We start from the raw sequence: 23,193 nt of genomic DNA, 5'->3' as shown, positions 1-23,193 counted from the left end.
CCTAAGAATTTCATAAATTTATTGTTTTTAATAGCTGAGTAGTACTCCATTGTGTAGATGTACCACTGATTTTTAACTATGTTGAACTACTATCTTTTCACATGAGTGAGGGTTCCCTTTACTCACACACACCAAAGCATTTGTTGTCAGAAATTTATTGATATTTCTTAAATTTTCTGGGATAATATGAACTATCAAACTGTGGATTTGAATCTTTATGTGAAGCTATTTTCACAACTGACTAACACAGGGAATGTTTGAATGAGAAGTTTTTTTTTTTTTAATGGAGAAGAATGTAGAACACAAAGTATGCATTTCTTAAAAGGTACTCAAGATGAATCTTTTTGTGAGGTTATATCTGGTCATCCCATGGATATTTGAACAATCTACCAAGAAGTTGGAAGCTAAGTGTCAATTTTTATCTGAGCTTTGATTCTGTGAAGTGGGTTTGTAATGACCACTGGAAACATATTAACTATGTAATTTGGAATTAAGTGTATTTAAGATACCAGAACTACTAAAGTGAAAACTTTGCTGTGTTACTGGGACTATTGATGTTGGTTAGCTGGAGCTAAGAAATTAGTGGTGATTAAGAAGAGACTAGCATCACTGAGGTGACATCTTCTAGGAAGTGTTTTCTGAGAGCACAAAGAGTCTGTGTTTCAGAGATAGCCAAGGTTGTACTTTCTAGTATCTTGCTAATCACAACTGATACTTCAGCCCCAGCTAACCAAAACCACAGAATCTTCACAATCAAAACAACATGGCCCTGATAAGAGTCTTTAATCTTCCCTCTGAAATGTCACAAGCCAGACCTCCATCTCTGCACTGTTCTCAACATGATCTTCCAAGCTCCCATAGAACATTCCACAGAGATCATAACAACCAGTGCCTCTTCTAGCTCAAAGTTCCAAAGTCCTCCCACAGTCCTCCTAAAACATGGTCAGGTTGTCACAGGAATACCCCACTTCTGTACCAATTTGTCTTAGTCAGGGTTTCTATTCCTGCACAAACGTCATGACCAAGAAGCAAGTTGGAGAGGAAAGTGTTCAGCTTACTTCCACATTGCTGTTGATCACCAGAAGAAGTCAGGAATGGAACTCAGGTAGGTCAAGAAGCAGGAACTGACACAGAGGCCATGGAGAGATGTTCCTTACTGGCTTGCATCCCCTGGCTTTCTCAGCCTGCTCTCTTATAGAACCCAAGACTTCCAGCCCAGGAATGGCACCACTCACAAGGGACTCTACCCACTTGATCACTAATTGAGAAAATGCCCCACAGCTGGATCTCATGGAGACACTTCCCCAACTGAAGCTCCCTTTTCTGTGATAACTCCAGCCTGTGTCAAGTTGACACACAAAACCAGCCAGTACAGTTATATATGTGTTGAGGGCCTCATATCAGCTGGTACATGCTGCCTACTTGATGGTTCAGTGTCTGAGAGATCTCAGAGGTGCAAGCTAATTGAGATTTTTGGTCCAACTATAGGTTCACACTCCTCCTCATCTTCTTTCAGCTTTTCCCTAATTCAATCACAGGGGTCAGCAGCTTCTCTCCATTGGTTGGGTGTAAGTATCTGCATCTGACTCTTTCAACTGTTTGCTGGGTCTTTCTCAGGGCAGTCATGATAGGTCCCTTTTTGTGAGCATCAGTAAAAGTGTAAGTCCTTGGGGCCTCTTCTTGAGCTGGATCACATTTTGGGCCTGTTGTTGGACTTCCTTTTACTCAGGCTCTTCTCCACTTTTGTCACAGTAGTTCTATGGGTCAGAGATTGACTATGGGATGGCAACCCCATCTCTCTAGTTGATGTCCTGTCTTTCTGCTGGGAGTACATTCCACAAGTTCCCTCTCCCCATTGTAGGGCATTTCATCTAATGCCCCTCCCTTTGATTCCTGAGAGTCACTCACCTCCCAAGTCTCTGGTACATTCTGGAGGGTACCTCCCCACTTGATACTTTCCTGAGGCTGCTTGTTTCCATTCTTTCTGCTGTTCCACAGGGCTTCAGTCCTTTTACTCAACCCAATACCTGATCATGTTCCCCTCTTTGACTCCTTGTTCCCTTTCCTACCCAATCCCCTCCCTCTCCCCTCCTGTTATTGCTTTCTTCTAGCTGTAAAGTGGGATTGAGGCATCCTTGCTTGAGTCCTTTGGTTTGTTAACCTTCTTGAGTTCTATGGACTGTATATTGGGTATTCTGTACTTTTTTGGCTAATATCCATTTATTAGTGAGTATAAACCATGAATGTCTTCTTGAGTCTGAGTTACCTTACTCAGGATGGTATTTTCAAGTTCTACCCTTTTGACTGAAAAACTCATGATGTCCTCATTCTTAATAACAGACTAATATTTCATTGTATGAATAAATAACTATTTCTCTATCCATTCTTCCCTTGTGGGTCACCTTGGTTGTTTTCTAGCATCTGGCAATAACAAATAAAGCCACTATGAACATATGTATGTGTCACTGTGGCATGATGTGGCATCTTTTGGGCCATCTAAGTTTGCATCTCATCATAAATGAAGGAATGTTCCTCTTTCTCTATGTCTTGGCCAACATGTGTTGTCACCTGAACTTTCAGTCTTAGCCATTCTGATTGATGCAAGGTAGAATCTTAGGGTTGTTTTGATTTGCATTTCTCTTATCAGTAAGGACTTTGAACACTTTAAGTGCTTCTCAGCCATTCCAGACTCCTCTGTTGTGAAGTCTCTGTTTAGTTTTATACTCCATTTTTGGATTGAGTTGTTTGATGTTTTTGGTGGTTAGCTTCTTGAATATTTTATATATTTTTAGCCCTCTATTGGATGTGAGGTTAAAGGATTTTTTTTTTTACCGCAATCAATAGGTTGTTCATTTGTCTTATTGACTATGTCCTTTGACTTACTGAAACTTTCCCGTTTCTTTAGGTTCCATATATCAATTCTTGATATAAGATTCTGAGACTTTGGGGTACGGTTTAGGAACAACCTCTGCCCCCAACCATGCCAATGAGTTCAAGTCTCTTTTTCCCTGCCTTTTTATTGGATTTAGTGAATCTGGTTTTATGTTGATGTCCTTGATCCACTTGGATTTGAATTTTGTGCAAGGTAACTATTATGAATGTACTTTAAATATTTTACACACAGATTGCCAGTTAGACCAGCAACATTTATTAAAGATGCTTTCTTTTTCCATTGTACACTTTTGGCTTCTTGGTCAAATATCAATTGTTGATAGTGTGTATGTTTATTTCTGGGTCTTCATTTGTATTCTATTAATTACCTATCTGTCTCTGTACCAGTTACCTGCAGTTTATGGCACTATTACTTGCTAGTACCACTTGACATCAGAGATGGTGATTTTCCCCAGAAGTTCATTTATTTTTAAGAAATATTTTTGGTATCCTGTTTTTGGTTTTTTCATTTGAAATTAAGAATTGCTCTTTTCATGTCTATGAAAATTGGTGCTGGAAATTTCATGGGGATTGCACTGAATTTGAAGATTGACTTTGCTAGTAAGACAATTTTTACTGAATTAATCCTATTAATACATGAGCATGGGAGACAGCTCCATTTTTTTGAGGTCTTATTCAATTTCTTTCTTGAGAAACTTGAAATTCTTGCCAATTTGATTTCATTTGTTTGATTAGTGTTACCCCAAGATATTTTATATTATTCATGAATATCGTGAATTGTACTGTTTCCTTATTTTCTTTCTCATTCCATTTATCATTTGTATAAAGAAAAGGTACTGATTTTTTTACTTAATTTTATATGTAGTAACTTTGCTGATGTATATCAGCTATAGAAGTTCTCTGGAAGAATTTTTGGAGTTGCTTATTTATATTATCATATCATCTGCCAATAGTGACACCTTGTTTTCTTCTTTTCCAATTTGTATTTCCTTGATCTCCTTTTGTTGTCTTATTGCTCTACATAGAATTTTGAGTACTATGTTGAATAGAAATGGGGACTTCAGGAGGGGCAGACAAACTGCTTATCTATTGCCCTGGCTGCTGCAGATCTCCTGGAACTTCTTCAGACTATTGGTTCCTTAGTGGAGCCATTCAGCTCTTGCCCTGTGTGTAGCTATTCTCCTGAGAGATCTTCACACTATGAGGTCTGTTGCCCTATGTGCAGAACTCCAGGGATTCTTTCAGAACTTAGGTCAGTTTCCTTGTGTGCAGAGGAACTCCTGGGAGGCCTTGAAACTGTGGTGTCTTCAGAGGAGCATATAAGCTGGTGATCTGTCTCAGCAGAAGGCAGAAGTGGAATGGAATTCAAGGGTGGGAGTGGGGGTGATTCTTCTCTAATCTGCTGGGCTCCTCAAGGTTCCCAGCCACTGCAGGTTCAACATTTAATTTTCAAAATCTAAAGACCATACGTGTATGATAGTGAAATATACATAATGTCTTATATAGTGGAATAATTTATGAATGTCAGCACTTTGAGAAAATGACACAGGTAAGCAGTAAGCTTTCCTTGGCAGCCAAGAGTTATATAATTAGAAAGGCACAGACAGGAATGTGTGCTTTATTAGAGGCAGCCGTGATCTAGACATTGTAGACAAGTACATATTCAGGCTCCAGGACCATTGGCTAATTTTGTGTTGGTAATTGGAGTTAGAGGTTAGGGTAAATTATATTTTCACTGACTTAAACTTTTACTTTCTATTCTTTTGCTGAAACACACAGGGAGGAGAAACAAATGAATTAGAAGCATGGGGAGTTTTGAGCAAGATTACTGCAGAGTTGCTCCTTTTATTCTTTGGATTGAGATCTCTTTCCTGATTGGTTTTTAAACCATTCCCTATTTGAATGTACACACTCCTCCAAACAGAGGCAACCAGAACAAATAAAGATAACTTTACTCAAGGTTTTTATAGCCAGAATCATGGCTATAGTACAGCTGTCAGTGGGGTATAGCCAGATCCTGAAACTGCTTCAGAGAAGAAAAAGTGCTATTTATTCAGAAACCTGTGGCAGATAAAGCAAATAAAAATCCATCAACATTCTGGAATTCCCCAAACTCCTGTTATGAGTCAGCTCCTTCTGCAATGAGGATGAGTCACTTTGGAATTTAATTTCTGATGGAAAATGAGGATGTTCTTTTCATTACAGTTTCCTGTGGCACCCACTTTGAAGATTTGCTATGGCAGAAACAGTTCTCATTCAGCCACCTAAAATGCTCTGAACGATTTGAATTGTAAACTTTGAAAGACAATATCACACATGATATACAATGCCCTCTGTGGTCATAAAAATATAACATAGCAATTTTACTTAATATCCTTCTGTTGCCATCAAAAGCTCTAGAGGTTCTTCTTTCCAATACAAGTTAGAGAGTCAAGGTTAAATTGTTACTGCTATTTACCAAATAGAAGATGTTATAGTTTATTCTCACTTTCATCCTCCATTCCTTTCCATGAGGTCAAATAAGTAATGAGAATAGTGGAAAATCAATTAACTCTGTGTTGTGCCAGACTCCTATTCTATATTCCCATTGAAAGACATTTATCCAGTAGATTTTATTGTCTCCAGCTAAAGAATATCCTCTGACTGATCAGTATCTCTTCATTAACCCCCATCACATCCCTCCACCCCTACTTCTGTGAGGGTGATTCCCCACCCACACACTCTCTCGCACCTTACAATCTTAGCATGCCCCTATGCTGGATCCTCGAGCCATCACAGGACAAAGAACCTCCTTTCCCATTGATGCCAGAGAAGGCCAAATTCTGCTACATATGCATCTGGAGTCATGACTTCCTCCATGTGAACATTTTGTTTGGTGGTTCAGTCCTTTGGAGCATTGGGGTATATGTTTAGTTAGTACTGTGATGCTTCCTATGGGATTGCCAACCACTTTATATTCTTTACTCCTCCCGCTAACTCCCCCATTCTTGTCCCCGTGCTCAGGCTGATGATTGGCTATAAGTATATGTATTGGTCAGGCTCCTGCACAGCCTCTCATGTGACAGCTATATCATGATCCTGTCATCAAGCACTTCTTGGCATCCAGAATAGTGTCTGGGTTGAGTGGCTGCCTAAAGGATGGATCCCCAGTTGGTAAAGTCTCTGAATGACCTATCCTTCAGTTTCTGCTCAGCTCTTTGTCCCTATATTTCTTTTAGTCAGGAGTAATTTTGGATTATATTATTTGAGATGAATGTGTAGCCTCATCTCTTAATCTGGGACCTTGCCTAACCTCTGCATATGGTTGCTAAAGGTTCTCTCTCCCCATTGTTGGGTATGTCAGCTAATGTCAACCCCGTTGGGCCCTGAGAACCTCTTGTTTTCCTGTCATCTGGAGCTCTCTGGTAGCTACCATCAGCTCTCTCTCCCCAGTATTACACACCACTGTTCAATTTCCTGATCCTCTATACATCCCTCCATCTCCTCCCACACCTGATCCTGCCCCCCTTTTCCCATCCCATTCCTCTCTCCCTCCCAAGTCCCTTACTCCATCTACCTCCTGTGATAATTTTGTTCCCCTTTCTAATTAGGACTGAAGCACCCAAACTTTGGATTTCCTTCGTCTTGAGCTTCATATGGTCTTAGAGTCATATTATGAGTATTTCAAGCTTTTTTCCTAATATCCACTTATCGGTGAGTATATACCATGTGTGTTCTTTTGTGACTGGGTTGCTTTACTCAGGATGATATTTTTGAGTTCCATCCATTAGTGGAAAATCTTTTATATTTCATTTTATTCCAGGCTTTGTCTTCTGTCCTTCCCAAGAAATTATTTCAGATTTCATCAAGATGACTACTGTTGCCAATTTATTATCTTGGGGATTTTCTCTCATGATTTTAGAAGTTCTCTACACAAGTTCTCTATTCATGTACATGGATAGCATTTGAGGAGAAATAATTTGATGTGGAAATGACTGTCCTACATTCCTGAAAGCAGGTTCTGAGAGGACCAGAGTTACCATTGATGAGTACAGTTGTAATTCACAGTCTGTTTCACCTCCTACAATATTAAAAAGAATGGGGTGATTATGTTCCAATGAAGTTTTGAGGTTTTACATTTTATGTTTATGTAGAGATTTCTCCTGTATAAACTAGGAAAAAGTCATATGCCTAGAAATGCAGTGCACAGAAGAAATACACTTCCTTTTAAAACCAGATTCCTGCTTGAAACATCAGGGAATTGTCAATATGGACAATTACTCTTCTTTTTAATCCCCTTTTAGCAAACCCTCAATTCCTGGTACATGTACTGTGGATAGATAAAAATTGGTTCACAAATCTAGGATGTCTGACCAAAAAAAAAAAATGATCACACTTTAAATTCTCAGTCAGAGATAGTGTTGATGTTTCTGATGTACTAAATATTATTGATAAAAGTGTGCTTTTATTTCAAGGTAGATAATGCCCAAAATTCAACAAGAGTTGGCTTGAGCACATTAGTAGGAAAGGACTTAGTTGGAGACTTACATGCCTGAGGGGATTTGAGTCTTTATTGAGCAGTCACAGGGTAGCTAGTAGCTAGTCCTTCATGTACTTTAAGAGCTTAGAAAATAAAATATGATCATGGTGCCTAAAAGCTTGTCACTGCAATGATGCTGGTGCATTGTTTGAAATGTGTGCCTTTACTTTGCTGTGGGTTTAATATGGGAAATGAAGCATATCCTCTGAGAGAGGAAAGTGGTATAGCATAAGTAGAATCTGTATAGCTAGACTGAATAGGAGAAGACAGCTATGCCCATGTAGATGTCCTAACACTTACATGAACCCATTGACTGTAGCAGCTTTCCTCCTTCTTTATTGTATGTAAAAAGAACTCAACTGGAAGATCCAAGTAAACAGGGACATCTCAGAAAAATACCAGGAGGCTAGGAATTTCCCTTAATAAGATAAGCTCAGGAACTTTAGGAAGGTAGCAGAACTCTCTGGAAGGGAAAGGCTAATTAACATTCTTCAGATCACAGGGTGAGAACCTACCTTTGGGTGAGGGCACATTCCACAAGGTGGACCTTTACCCACCTTCAGACAAGGGAAGTCCTTGCCACCTCATTCCCTAAAGACCAATCAGTTTAAAAAATCACACTGTTCTACCAATCATTCTGTTTAATGGCTGCTGCCCTGAAAATTGTATAAAAGCTCACTGATCAAGCTGTGCAATGTTGCCTCCTTTCCTGAGGGACTGGGACGGCCTCAGTGCACTGAAATACAAATCCTCATGCTCTTTGCATCGATCAGGCTTCATGTGATTTACTCAGGGGGTCTCTGGTAAGCTAAGGCTGGTCTGGGTCTTACATTTGTTGTGTTGGCTGGGAAATGACTCCCTGCGGAAACACACTGGAGCCATGAATGGGAGGTCTCGAGTGTTTGCTACAATTTCTGTTTGTCTTTGTTTGTTAAGTCTGAGTCTGTAGGTCTGCTTGAACTTTTGCTTGCAAGTGTCTGCTTGGTCAAGTGTCTGGTGTGGTCAAGTGCAACTAGCAGACATGCCTTAATGTCAGGACAGCAGGGGGAGGGGGAGAAACTGAAGGATGCTTCAGGTTCCCCTGGAGGGAGTTGGGAAGGCTCTGCTCCTTCTAGAAATAGCAAGACAATATGGTTGGGAGTCTTGCTACAACCTGGTTTATCTGGCCCCTGCTGTATGCAGGAGCACCTAGTTTTTTCAGAGTGGCTGGCACAGCCAAATGACTCTGCTATCTGGCTTTGTTATCTGTGTATGCAGGAGCACCTGGTGTCTGTAATTGGGCCCATGGAAGGGGCGAACTGTGTGTTGTCTTTCTCTGTGTTCATGGACCTGGACACATACCCATAGCAAGGTTGAGCTGTATATTGTTCTATGTTCTTGGACTTAGACTGACAACATTATTTTGTAAATTGGACAGACTGAAATACAAGTTATTTACTCTCTGTTTCTCTGAATGAACCACTTGTAGGGACTACTCCCTCATAGATAAAAGCCTTTCTTTCCTAAGAACCACATCACAGGTTCTGGCCATCAGGAGAAAAGAAGCATGGGAGGAGAGATCAGGACTTGAGAAACTTCTGACCTTCCAAGACTCTTCAACAGCAGACCTGTTACTCCAAGACCCTCTTCCTCCAAATCTCCCTACACAAGCCCCCATGACCCTGACAACTCCAGTACCAACTCCTCAGCCCATAGGAGACAGGAGACTGGGGCCATTGCACCCCTTCACTGGAGGGAGGAATAGGAGGATACCTGAGAACCAAACCTCATGTTACAATGGTGGCTCAGGGAATATAGGCTTCTGGAAAAAGACAATCAGGCTGTGCAATATTGGCTCTTCTCTTTGGCCAACTTGTAAACTGGAAGGCCCAACACCCTTTTCAAAAAGGTCAGTTAATCTCTTTAAGACTGTTTTCTTTATAATTCAGGAAGCCAGAGACATGGGGCCTGATCAATTCACCAGGCTATTCTCAACAGCAGGTTTCCCCTGAATAGACTTGACTGGGACTTCAGAAGGTAAGGGGCACCAACTGAAAGGGCCAGGCTCCATTTGGCAGGTCTCATGACAACCTGCAAATTTGGCCAAAGTATGTGAGGTTACACAGGGATCAGATGAGTCACCTGCTCCCTTTCTAGAGTGACTCATGGAAGCATTCCATCAGTATACACCCTATGACTCCAGCAGTAAGAAGCGCAAATATGGTTTTTATAGACAAGACTAGTAGAAATATCAGGAATAGCTTCAGAGGATAGAGGAACTATAGGATATGTTGTTGAAGGATTTAGTGCAGGTTGCTGAGAAAGTCTACCATAACAGGGAGATAGAAGAGAAAGAGCAGAGAAAGAGGAAGAAAACAGATAAAAGGGAGATGGGAAAAAAAGAAAGAAAGAAAAGCGACAGGGAGGGAATCTACAGAGAGTCCTGACTCTCAGGCTAGAGTATGAATAAAAGTTGTTTGACACCTTGGACAGGGCACCCCAGGACCTAGACTGGTGTTTTGAGGCCTTTCCCCAGGCCTGGACTGGGATCTCAGCGATCGAGAGACCAACAACCAATGCCCCCATCCATGTACAGTTTAGAGACCAAGCCTCCCTGGTGTCTGTGCACCAGTATCCAATGTGGAGGGGGTCTCAGGACTGAATTGGGCCCCACATCACCAGACTCCTAGAACAAGAGATCCAGTGGAAGTGCCAATCAGCTTGGAATACTCCCCTTCTGCCTGTGAAGAAACCTGGGGCCCAAGAATAAGGAGGATTGTCTAGTGGGGACTAAGCACCTCTTGGAGGAAGAGGAGGAGGATTGAGATACAGAGCCTCAGCCAAGAAGGCCCAAATCTGCCAGAGAAATGTAAGTTATCTTGGCTACCTGCTGAAAGACAACCAGCGCTGGCTCTCCAGTGCTCCAAAGGCGACCATCCTTCACATCCATTTTCCACAGAGCACCAAACAGGTACAGGAATTCCTGAGCATGGCCAGGTTCTTCAAGCTATGGATTCCAGGGTTTGCTGAACTGGCTTCCTCCCTCTACCTGCTGACTAAAAACAGATAGTCCTTCAGTTGGGGTGAAGAAGAGCATCAGGCTTTTGACGCAATTAAGCAGGCTTTACTAGAGACCAGTTCTCTAGAACTGCCTGATGCCAGCAGACCTTTCCACCTTTATGTAGCAGAAAACAGGAAGATAGATAAGGGAGTGCTCACTCAGTGTCTGGGCCCCTAGAAGTGACCAGTTGCCTATCTGTCAAAGAAATTAGACCTTGTTACTGCTGGATGACTAGCTTGTCTACTGATACTGGCGGCGGTGGTGGTTTTAGTTAAAGTTGCTGATAAATTGACTCTGGGGCAATATGTGACTGTGACAGCTCCCCATGCCTTGGAGAGCATTGTTTGCAAGCCTCTGGATTGATGGCTGATCAACACCCTCATGACTCATTATTAGACACTGTTGCTAAACTCAGATTGGGTGACCTTCACATCACTAATGGCCATCAACCTAGCCACTCTGCTACCTGACCCTGACCCAGCTCATGATTGCCAGCAGATTCTAGATGAGAACCAGGGATGACAAAAAGTACCTATCGATCAGCTGCTCCCCAATGCAAAGGCAACCTGCTTCCCGGATGGCAGCAGGTACCTGGTAGAGGGACAGCACAAGGCAGGAGCAACCATTGTGAACAGGTGCCAGGTGGTCTGGGAGGAACTGCTTCCTCTGAGAATATCAGCCTAAAAGGCAGAGTTGATAGCCCTGACCAAAGACTTGGACCTGGGGGCATGCAAAAAGATCAACATCTACATGGACAGCAGGTATGCCTTTTCTACAAGGCTATATACCAAGAGAGAGTACTACTCAAATCAGGGGGGAAAGAGATAAACAAGCAGGAATTCTTGAATCTGATGAAACCAGCAACTGTGAGTATTATTAATTGCCCAAAACATCAGAAGGCAAGAGACTCAGTGTTCTTGGGCAATAACCAGGCAGATCAAGTGGCTATGCAGAAGCCTATCCTGGTAAAAAGTCTGTAAGAGACATTCACTGAGAATTGAGACTGGACTAAGAAATGGCCTCACTTAGAATGTACTGAAAAAAAATCTCAGATTTCTAGCCACCCTACCATTACCAAGAGAACGTAGGACAATGTCATACAAAAGAAGGGAGAACTGTACTCCCCAGAAAGTAAGTAAGCAAAAGAATTGCTAGGCCAAATGCACAGATGGACTCATTTAGGGGATAGAAAGCTTGTCCAAGCAGTTAAGAGACCTAATATCTATATCTATATCTATATCTATATCTATATCTATATCTATATCTATCTAACCTATAGATATAGATATAGGTTCTGTGCCAGAAAGACAGTAGTACAGTGTAAGGTAATGTTTATGAATCCAAGAGGACCTGCACCTGATGCCAACTAGATAGCAGTCAAACACCCAAACAACCCACTTCTGCAAGGCCAGAGAAACCACAAGACAGCAATGGTGCATCTTCCAGCACTGAGACCCAGCAGCCCCCACAAGCCTACCAAAGTGACTTGGCAGGTGCTCTCAGCCACTGGTGATATAGCTTGGTCTACTACCTGAGTTGTATCTAGTGGCTGGACCCTGTCTTTGATTTCTGTTATTAAGCAGTGGGCCTTGACTTCTGGGGTGACACTGCCCTGGAGACACAGGGAGAGGCATTACCTGAACGTGGGGGACAAGGGACTTGTGAATCTAAACCATGTCCCAGAAATGGCCTTAGAGGGTATGGCTTAGGGTTCTGACACTCAAAGTTGAATAGTGTCCCACAAGAAACCCTCGTATATATGTGTCTCAGAGATGGAAGAAGCCAGCAGCAGGACCATAAGTGTTAGGGGCCAACCATTTCGTCTATGCTACCTCGGGTGTGAAACATCAGGAAGCTAATATTAGAGACCATTCCAGGTATAGATAAAATTCAATGACCAAGGTGAGAGAAGAGTTAGCCAAGTAGAAGAGAGAGAACAGAGTCAGGGCTGTTTGGAGTCTTGGTTTAACAGCTCCCCCTGGTTTACTACCTTTATTTCTGGATTGTTAGGACCCCTAATCATTTTTCCTGCTTCTGAACTTTGACCTTTACATTCTACAGAGGATCAGGGATATGAGCTGCATACCTATCCACAATAGCTTCAGATTGAAGCATGTACAAAGAAAAGGGGGAAATGTAAGATCTGAGTAAATAGGAGCATCTCAGAAAAAGACCAGGAGGCTAGGAATTTCCTTAATAAGATAAACTCAGGAACTTTAGGAAGGAAGCAGAACTCTCTGGAAGAGAAAGGCTAATTAACATTTCTCAGATCACAGGGTAAGAACCTACCTGGGGGTGGAGGCGCATTCCACAGGGTGGACCTATGCATACCTTCAGATAAGGGAAGTCCTTGCCACCTCATTCTCTGAAGGCCAATCAGTTTAAAAAGTCACACTGTTCTACCAATTATATTGTGTCTGTGGCTGCTGCCCTGAACATTGTATAAAAGCTCACTGAACAAGTTGCGTGAGGTTGCCTCCTTTCCTGAGAGTCTGGGACAGCCCCAGTGCACTGGAATAAAAATCCTCATGCTCTTTGTATCGATCAGGCTCCATGTGATTCACTCAGGGGTTCTCCAGTAAACTAAGGCTCTGCAGGGTCATACACAACTTCCCTTGACAAAAAACTAGGTTTCTTGAGTTCCTCATGATAATTTTGGAGAAGTGAAAAAAATTGTATGTAAAATAATTGTAGAGCCTAAGGTGGTAGCTAAGTTTCACAGAAAACTTAAAAAAATAGACTAAGTTCTAGGTTCTTTGCCAGCAAAAGAGCAATTAGTCTAAGGGAAAATAAACTTATTTTGTCTAAAGGATCCATAGTTGTTCGCCCAGCCTTGTTACTCTAACACCATGTTGGCTAAATCACCATAGCTCATGTTGATTTGTGTCAACTAACAGCCAGGTGTAAGACAATCTCCTATCAGAAACATGAAGAATAAAAAGTAATATTTAGCATGCTTGAGTGATAGATTGAAATTTTAGGGCCTCATGGGATCTTAATTCTTATTCTCTCTTTCTAATAATTTCACACAATCCAGGGTTTTAAACATTTAAGTAGCATAGAATGTTCATTTTCTCTATGTTGAGTACTTTATATTTTGTCCCATAATGCACTATTTACCATTTTATTTTCATTTTTCACTTCTGTGTCATAAACAAGATGATCATTCCATTATTATTAAAATCTAGATAAAGTAAATTATGGTATTATTGCTTATTTCAGAATATTAGGACAGGGGAACATATATTCCCCATTTCTTATTTGTTTACTTGCTTTCTTGTTGTTTAAATGGTAGTTCTTATAAAGGCAATGAAAGATTGAAAATTATTTAAAATTATGGCAATTGGATAAAGAGATAGTTTTCAGAACATTCCCTGAAAACAAAAGGTGGGTGTATCGGGTTGTAGTTATATTGTTCACTCTTGCAGTAGCATGAGGTCCAGAAGAGGTTGATAACTGTGTCTGTGAAGTGAGACTTCATTATTCTGAGCACTGAGACAGATCTTCCTAACTTTTGATTCCATTGTTAAGGAGTTATGTGCAGTACCTAGTTTCACCTTTCTCCTGCTCCTCACACTATAGTTTTACTTTAAAATCTATCCCAAAGCTTAACTGAATTTTAGTAGGTATAGTGAGGGATTTTCCAGTTGGTGAGATATCACTGATAACATACCTGTGCATAGAATCCTTTAAAATATCTGTAAGTCATGATGTAGATGAAACTTTCTATCTTCACAGTCAAAGAACTATCAACTCTCCCTGCAAATTAAACATATCCTCTCTGTAAACATGTCCCTGTAGAAATTCTAATTTGAAGTGACTGCTGTCTGTATAGGTGCAACTGTATCTAGTCTTGAATCTTTGTACTCATGATGGTGTAATAAAATATAATAGCAGATTTTGAAATTAACAGATAATTCATTTTGAAACATGGAGAATTGTAAGGAAACAGAAATGGCCTGAAGGCAGGCATACCATTTGTGAAACCTTGGTGACTAAATTTGAAAGGACCAGTGAGCTGCATGTAATTAGTTGGTGCTATCTTTTTCTTTATCATGTAACTGGCTACAAGTTAGATGGTTGAAACTGCATGTGTTATCTCTCAAAAAGACCTCTAAACTGTTCTTCTACTGTTGCCCATACAGGAATGTGATGAGTACCGAATATAAACATGAGAAGAGGAAAAATATCTATCTTTCAAATGATAACTCTTATAATTTCCCTGGGATTTCTGCAAATGTCTGTCTTCCACAGGCCTTTTGTCCAAGCCATATCACTAACATCTTGATGAGTTTATCTGTTTCAGCTTATGAAAGATCATTGAAGCTTAGATTCTTGTCTATTTTTATGGCCACATAGAATATCATTCAGTGTAATTATATGGTTATCTGAATGGCCAGCTTCATACTCACACCTGCTTTATGCAATTCTTCCCTAAAATAACATTGTGTGCAAGAAGTGTAGCATATAATTGTCAGGAAATTATAGTGGAGACATTTTCCATAAATATGCCTACTAGAAAGTCATTATCTCTCCTAAAGAAATATGTTCTGCTGCAGCTTTTGTGTTGAAGCTGTAATGATCCCATAAATAGCCCATTACCTTTGCTTTATAAATAAGCCCTAGAACCTCATTTGATCCTGAGAGCAAATTTTGGTGAAATTTTAAATTGGTTTGCCATTAAGTTCAATATGAGACATTATTTATGTCTTTCACCAGGAAAGATAATTTTACGTAGCAGCACTTGGGTATTTTTGTAATAATTACAAACCAAGGACAATTTTTCCAAGAGAATTAATAGTATCCTTGAGTGGGGAATGACTCAGGCAACTGAAACAATGTTGAATGAGATAGTTTAATTTGATTGAAAAATGTTTGTATGATTATTACTCAAATTTTAGTTAAGATTAATAATGCAGGTGTGTGACTAGCATGTAGGATAAAAAGACATGCCATTAATATAAGGCAAACAGGGCAGAGGAAGTCTATATATTAAATCAGTTAGACAGTCTTTTCCATGTTGCATGCAGTTACAAAACTGATTGATACATGTCTACTATCAGCCCTCTGAGTTCCACAGCTTGGAAGAAGTATCATTGGTAGCAGCCTGAGACAACATGGCTCCTGCTTCCCTTTTTTTAAAAATATTTATCACTTGAAATGATAAAAGTTGAGAGATAGAGTTAAATAAATGATAATATGAATTGCTTAAAGTATAGAAAACCTTTGACCAAGGAGACAGTCTCTCCCAGACTGTCTTCTGGCTATGAGACAAGTGGAAAGAGAAAATATAACTAGATGTCATGGAAAAAAATTTAATAAAATAACAAAAACACAAACATTGAGCCAACTTGCTGCATACAGTACTAGCCTTCCTGACTTTGGCCTTGGAAGAGGCTAGCATATATAGAACATAAAAGAGTATGTGGGGAGTGGTGGCTCTCTCAGTGGAGTCAAAATAAAACCATCATCCTTGCTTGGGAAAGACTATTAGTGCAGATTTAGGATCACAACTCAAATTCCACAAGAGGAGAGGTACAAATGCTCTTTGAGTTAACACAATAAACTTATTCTTAAAAAGAACCTAGATAGTATGTTGTTTCTACTTGTTGGGAAATAAGATGTTCAGGTATATACTCATTCCATCACAATGTAGTTTAAATATGTTATGTTTGCATGGCAGTGGTGGCGAACACCTTTAATCCCAGTTCTTGGGAGGCAGAGGCAGGCAGATTTCCGAGTACAAAGCCAGCCTGGTTTACAGAATGAGTTCCAGGCTAGCCAGAGCTATACAGAGAAACCCTGTCTTGATACCCCCCAAAATATTATATTTATAATTCCTTTTTAGATGTTAATATACTTATATTTTTGCCTTCCCCTTCCTCCCTCCATTCTTCCCTTAAATTTTTTCTTGTTATTGCTTATCCCTCTTTTAAAATGCCCCCAAGATTTAGTGAATAAGATATTTTATAGAAATAATCTTTGACCAGGTTCCATGTTTCTTTTAGATAGGTGTTTTTTTTGTTTTGGATAGCTTGACAGTTTGAAGGAAGATTTTTTAATTTTTTAAATTTTTCGTTATTTATATTTCAAATATTATCCTCTTTCCCAGTTTCCCACCCTCCTGGAAACACCCTATCATATCCTCCTTCTCCCTGTTTCTATGGTGGTGTTCCTCCACCCACCTACCCACTCCCATCTCTCTACTCTCTTATCCCCCTACACTGGGGCATCTACCGAGCCTTCATAAGACCAAGGACCTCTTTTTCCACTGGTGCATGACAAGGCCATCCTCTGCTACATATGAAACTGGAGCCATGTATAGTCCTTTGTTGATGGCTTAGTCCCTGCAAGTTCTTAGTCCCTTCAAGGTCTGGATTGTTGATATTGTTCTCCCCATGGGGTTGCAAATCTCTTCTATCCCTTCAGTCCCTTCTCTAAGTCCTCTATTAGGAACCCTATGATCAGTCTAATGTTTGGCTCCTAACATCTGCCTCTGTATTTATAAGTCCTGGCAGACACTCTCAAGAAATAGCCATATCAGGCTCCTTTTAGCATGTACTTCATGGCATCCATAATAGTTTCTGGGTTTGGTAACTGTATATGGGATGCATCCCCAGATGGGCAATCTCAGGATGGCCTTTCCTTCAGTTTCTGCTCCAAACATTGTCTCGGCTCTACCCTTTATCTCCATATTTGCTCCTGTGAGTATTTAGTTCTTCTAAAAAGAACCAAAGTATCCACACTTTGGTCTTCCTTCGTCTTGAGCTTAATGTGGTCTGTGAATTGTATCTTGGAAATTCTGAACTTCTTGGCTAATATCTACTTATCACTGAGTGTGCACAATGTGTTTTCTTTTGTAGTTGGATTACCTCTCTCATTATATTTTTCAATTTCATCCATTTCGCTAAGAATTTCTTGAATTCATCATTTTTAATAGCTGAATAGTAATCCATTGTGTAAATGTACCACATTTTCTATATCTATTTCTCTCTTGAGGCACATCTGGGTTCTTTCCAGCTCCTGGCTATTATAAATAAGGCTGTGATAAATATAGTAGTCCATGTGTCCTTTTTACATGTTGGAGCATTTTCTAGGTAAATACCCAGGAGTGGTATATCTGGGTCCTTAGGTATTAATATGTCCAATTTTCTGAGCAACTGCCAAACTGATTTCCAGAGTGGTTGTACCAGCTTGTAATCCCACCAATAATGGAGGAGTGTTCCTCTTTCTCCACATCCTTCCCAGCATCTGCTGTCACCTGAGTTTTTGATCTTAGCCATTCTGACTGTGTGAGGTGGAATCTAAGGGTTGCTTTGATTTGTATTTCCCTGAAGGCTAATGATGTTGAGCATTCCTTTAGGTGCTTCACTGCCATTTGGTATTCCTCACTTGAGAATTCTTTGTTTAGCTCTGTACCCCATTTTTAATTGGGTTATCTGGTTCTCTGAATTCTAACTTCTTGAATTCTTTGTATATATTGGATATTATCCCTCTATCTGATGTAAGATTGGTAAAGATCCTTTCCCAATCTGTTGGTTGCCATTTTGTCCTATTGGCAATATCCTTTGCCGTATAGAAGCTTAGCAATTTTATGAGGTTCCATTTCTCTATTATTGATCTTACAGCATAAGCTATTGGTGTTCTGTTCAGAAAATTTTCCCCTGTGCCCATGTGCTTGAGGCTCTTCCCCACTTTCTTTTCTATTAGTTTCAGTATATCTGGTTTTATGTGGAGGTCCTTGATCCACATGGACTTGAGCTTTCAACAGGAGATAAGAATGGGTCGATTTGCATTCTTCTACAAGCTAACAACCAGTTGAAGCAGCACAATTTGTTACTTTTTCTTAATATCTTAGTATGAAAATTAATATTACCAATATATCCTAATCAACATATTCCTCCAAAAATATGAGGAATTAGATATTTGTTGGCTGTTATCCTGTGGGCTCTCTAATTTGGTAGCTAGAGAAATAGGTCTGATATTGTACAATCTATATACACATTCTGCTTCTTTGTATATGACAGTGTCTGGCTGTATTCCACATAATGGTCTTGAAATAAGGCTTCTCCTATCTCAGCCTCTCTATTAGTAGGATTGTTTATTTGATGTTTTTACACTATACTATGGTTTTCAGAACAGCTTACATATTTCAAAAGTTTATACAGCCAAATGAAACATAGACAATTAACCTGGGAGGTATCTTATAAGAGAACAACAAATGTGAGATTGAATGTTTTGCTTGATTTTTGTAAATATTATATCAAGTTTGAAGATGACTTTATAAGTTACTCTTTCTCTGACATGAATGCTTTTCAAAATCACCACAGTCAATGAACCAAATTCTTACCCTCACTTAATGTCTGTGCTACCCTCCAAGTAGAACCATTGTTCATTGAAACAGTTGATGAATGACTTCATGGATAGACCATCTTAATATACACACCATTTCTTAAATGAATATAACATGTTCTCTATGGGCTGAGAGTGAAGACAATCTCACAAGTCCACTAGCTTTGACCATAGCAGGAAGTCTGTATCCAAATACTGTGCCTCCAATTCATTCCTTGGTGCAACAGAACTGTCAACTCTCAGCTTAGCTACAATTGAGGTAAAACCCTTGTGTGTTGTGAGGGTCATTGAAGTACAGCCTTATTACAATGAACTCAAATGTCTAAAAATTGGTTTTTTTTTTTTGGCCTTGTGCCACAGTAAGAGCCAAGATTTTAAGCTCTACTAAAAATGATGCAAATAAATAAAAAGACTTTATCTATCTATGTTAATTTGAAAAAATACTAGGAGTGATATATTATTTTAAAACATACAGTTAATTTGTTTGGAGTTATTTCAAATTTATACTGAGAAAAACATATGCATTTTCAGTATTGATGTAGACAAGCATCTTCATAAGATTGTTCAATTGATTGTTGTTTTATATCAAATAATTTTATATTATTCATTCTTATTGTTACAATATTTTATAAGTTTTAAAGAATATGATGAATAAAAGAGATGAAAGGTATTACAGGTATTGAAGGGGAGGTCTCTGTGAGAACTTGGGTACAAAATGGAAACAAGAATGTGATATAATTCCATTTACTTAAAATATATTTTTAAATGTTAGCAAATTCAGATAAATTGAAATCATGCATCTTTTCTCATTATAATGCAATAAAGCTCAAATTATTTTTTAAAAAAAGAAAATAAAATGTTGTCTTTTCCACTGGATGGTTTTAGCTCCTTTTTCAAAGTTCAAGTGACCATAGGTATTTAGGTTCATTTCTGGGTCTTCAATTCTATTCCAATGGTCCACCTGCCTGTCATTGTCAGCAAAGTGGCTGAATATAAATTAACTCAAACTAATCAGTGTCCTTGCTCTACTCAAAGGATAAACAGGATGAGAAAGAAATTAGGGAGACAACACCTTTCACAATAGTTACAAATATTATAAAATATCTTAGGTTAACTATAACTAATCAGGTGAAGGATCTGTATGACGAGAACTTCATGTCTCTGAAGAAAGTATTCTTTTTTCTCTTGAATGATACCTTTGTTTTCTGTCCCATCACGCAATGGGCATGTAAAATTTTGTTTTTTGTTTTCCAGGAGCTCTTTGATAATCAAGAAGAATATTTGACTATCAATCATTTATAGGTATATGAGATAATTATATTGCCCTATTGTTTAGCTACTTGCTTAAATATTATGAAATGAAGAGAATAATTAAAGTAATGGTTACATCACAGGGTTTTTCTGAATGGTGGTCTTTCCACAGACAAGATGACGTTAGGAAGTATATAAGGTTACTATTCTTGAATCCATAAATAATTTTCAATATATCTCCTCAAAGCAACAGAGAGGACCAACATGTGTAACTATAACCACTCAATCATGAAGATTTAAGAGAATCAAAAGTTGTGAAATGCTGATGCCCTCTCTGAAGATTGCACTACTTGTGAATTATCCCCAGAATACCAGTTCTCCACAGTATTCTCTTCTGAAATAGCCTTCCTATAATATGGGGTGATGTATACTAACTAGTTTCACTTCATCCCTGTTCTACACTCTACTTTTCTAACTTAGCACTCCTCTATTAGCATATTTCTACTCTGGTATGCATAGTTATGGCTTATCTATAAATGAAAAAATGCTGTTATACTAATGATAAATCATGTTCTAGTTAATGTTTAGATAGCATTCCATTGATACCTCTAACCTTGTGGTTTTTGAAACTATAACATTTTCTCCAAAATCAGATAGGCTTTTTTACTATGGCTTAGATATTTCCTTGGAAATATTCCTGCCTCTCTAGGACTTCATTCTCTGTGAATGTTACTTCATCTACATTGAAATTTGTCGTTATAGCTCTATAGTAAGATATGATAGAAAGTATGCATTTTTATATACATCTTACTTTGAAACCTGGATAGTCATATGCAAGTAATAGATCAAATGCAGCCAATCATATCTGGGATATATTGCTTTAAAAATTGTAAAAAAAAAAAAAGTAAACTTCATGCAAGTACTTTCTATTGGCTGGTCCTACACTTAATTGAAAAATACAAGTGGTATTGTCAAAGAGATAACATTTGTCTCCTAGAAAGTACTACAATCTTCTCATCTTAGGAAGCTGTAATTGTGATGATCCCTAAATGTGATCTTTTAAAGGAGGACTAAACATGCCAGTGATTTATGTCTCATAATTCTAATTGCTTCACTGGAAATTCTGCAAATTCTGCAAATAATTCAACAAGGAATTATACTATAAGTCAGAAGGTATATGCTATGTCTTACATGATATATGATGCATGATATATGATATGATATGTGGTGCATGATGCAAGATGTATGATGAGTGATACATAATATATGATATGTGATATGATTAATGACATGTGATATATGATTAATATATTATATGTGACAGGTATTATATGTGATATATGATGTATGATATATGAAGTATGATACATGAAATATGATATACATGTATATATATATGTCATGTATAATAATGCATGTATATCTGTATGCATGCATACATGTACACATACTACTAAGAAGTCTAGTGGAGGCAGAATCCACATATGCAACTGTGGAAAAGCTTACATCTCTGCATGAAACGATTTTGTGGTTCAGCTATTGTCTCAGAGCTTAGAGGTTAAGTTCATTATTATAATGGTTGGTAGCATGACAACATGTAGACAGACATGATTATGGAAAGGTAGCTGACATTTTTACATCTAAATTTGCTGGAATCAGGAATAGGCAGTGAGCCCACAGGCCCAGCTTTAGTTTCTAAAGTCTCAAAGCCAACCCACAGTAATATATTTCATCCCAACAAGGTTAGAGTTCCTGATAGTGCTACTACGTAGAACTATGGGAGGCTATTTTTTTATTCAAACAGCCTTATCCTCTGTATTGGAATTCCTAAACTTTAGAAAGTAGCCTAGTACTTATTTACAAATAATCCCAGGAATCTCATTTGTTCACCAGAAAAACTGGGTTGGAATTGAAAAATAATTTGCCAATGGTACAGTAGTTGTAAAAGGTAAAACTTAGGGGAAAATTTATACATTATTTATGTCTCTCGCTGAGGGAAAGAATCTTAGCAGCACCCAGTTAACTGTGTGTCAATGAAAAATCTTAGAAGTGGGTATTTTCAAAGAGGATTATATACTTCTTTGAGTGAAGAATGAAGCAGGAAACTTAAGCACCATTGACTGAAGCTTTAGATATTTTAAGAAATCTTTATATGGTTATAATTCTCCACTCTGTTTATGGAGATTAGTGACAGTGTCATGGGAAGCATTAGTAAACTGAGAGATGTCAATAATGTGAGCCCATGATGCAAGAATGTCTCTAGGTTAAATCAAATGCCAGTAGTCTTTTTTCCATGTGGTATACAGTAGTAGTACTAATTGTTGGACTGGGAGTCATTTCCTCATGCAAGTAGTTTCACTTAGTTGCTAGTTGCTATACAAACACCAGAATAAATGATGTGTATCTATCCTCTTGTGAACTGACTCTATTGCAGGATAGTGATTATGTAAATTGAGATATGTGTGAGAATGGAATACTTGACTTATGCTTCTGCTAATGGTATTACCATGGATATATAAAGTAAATTAGATAAAAAGGAGTAATAGATGTACCTTTTTTTTTTTAATTTTCTGATTGAATAATATTAGGAGAGGGTCCATAGTAGAACAATAAAAAGAGCACAGCTTGGAACTCCCAAATGGTTCAGATATCTATAAGGAAGGGCATGACTTAGGAAAAATAAATATTACTCAAGTCCCAAATTACCATAGTGAAAATAAAAAAAAAAAACACTGAGCACAATGTATATATTAGTCTTAAATAAGCAGAAGGAAAAGAAACCCCAAGAGAAGGGACATGAATCAGAGACTCACTTGTTCTTATACTCAGGTAAATATGCTAAACTAATATCTATAGAGAAGAAAGCAGAGGGGAAAAAAGAGTAGTTGTGGGGGTAAAGTCAGCAAATGACTTTCTCTGGATAAAGAGGAGATGGGTGTGGTTCATAGGAAAATGGCAGTTTATAAAGGTAAAACAGGAATCCCTCTATTAGAGTGAAATATTTAATTTTGATTGGGTATGTTAATTAGGGGAGCCAATGTGGGCTTTGTATTCCTGGACTTCAATACTTTGATAGATAGACTTTCTTAGTGAGGCTCAAGAGGATGCATTTTCCAAATGAGGGAATACATCTTGGAGA

The sequence above is a fragment of the Mastomys coucha genome, unplaced genomic scaffold (assembly GCF_008632895.1).
Source record: "Mastomys coucha isolate ucsf_1 unplaced genomic scaffold, UCSF_Mcou_1 pScaffold21, whole genome shotgun sequence".
Taxonomy (NCBI): Eukaryota; Metazoa; Chordata; class Mammalia; order Rodentia; family Muridae; genus Mastomys; species Mastomys coucha.
Note: the sequence above shows the minus strand (reverse complement) of the source record.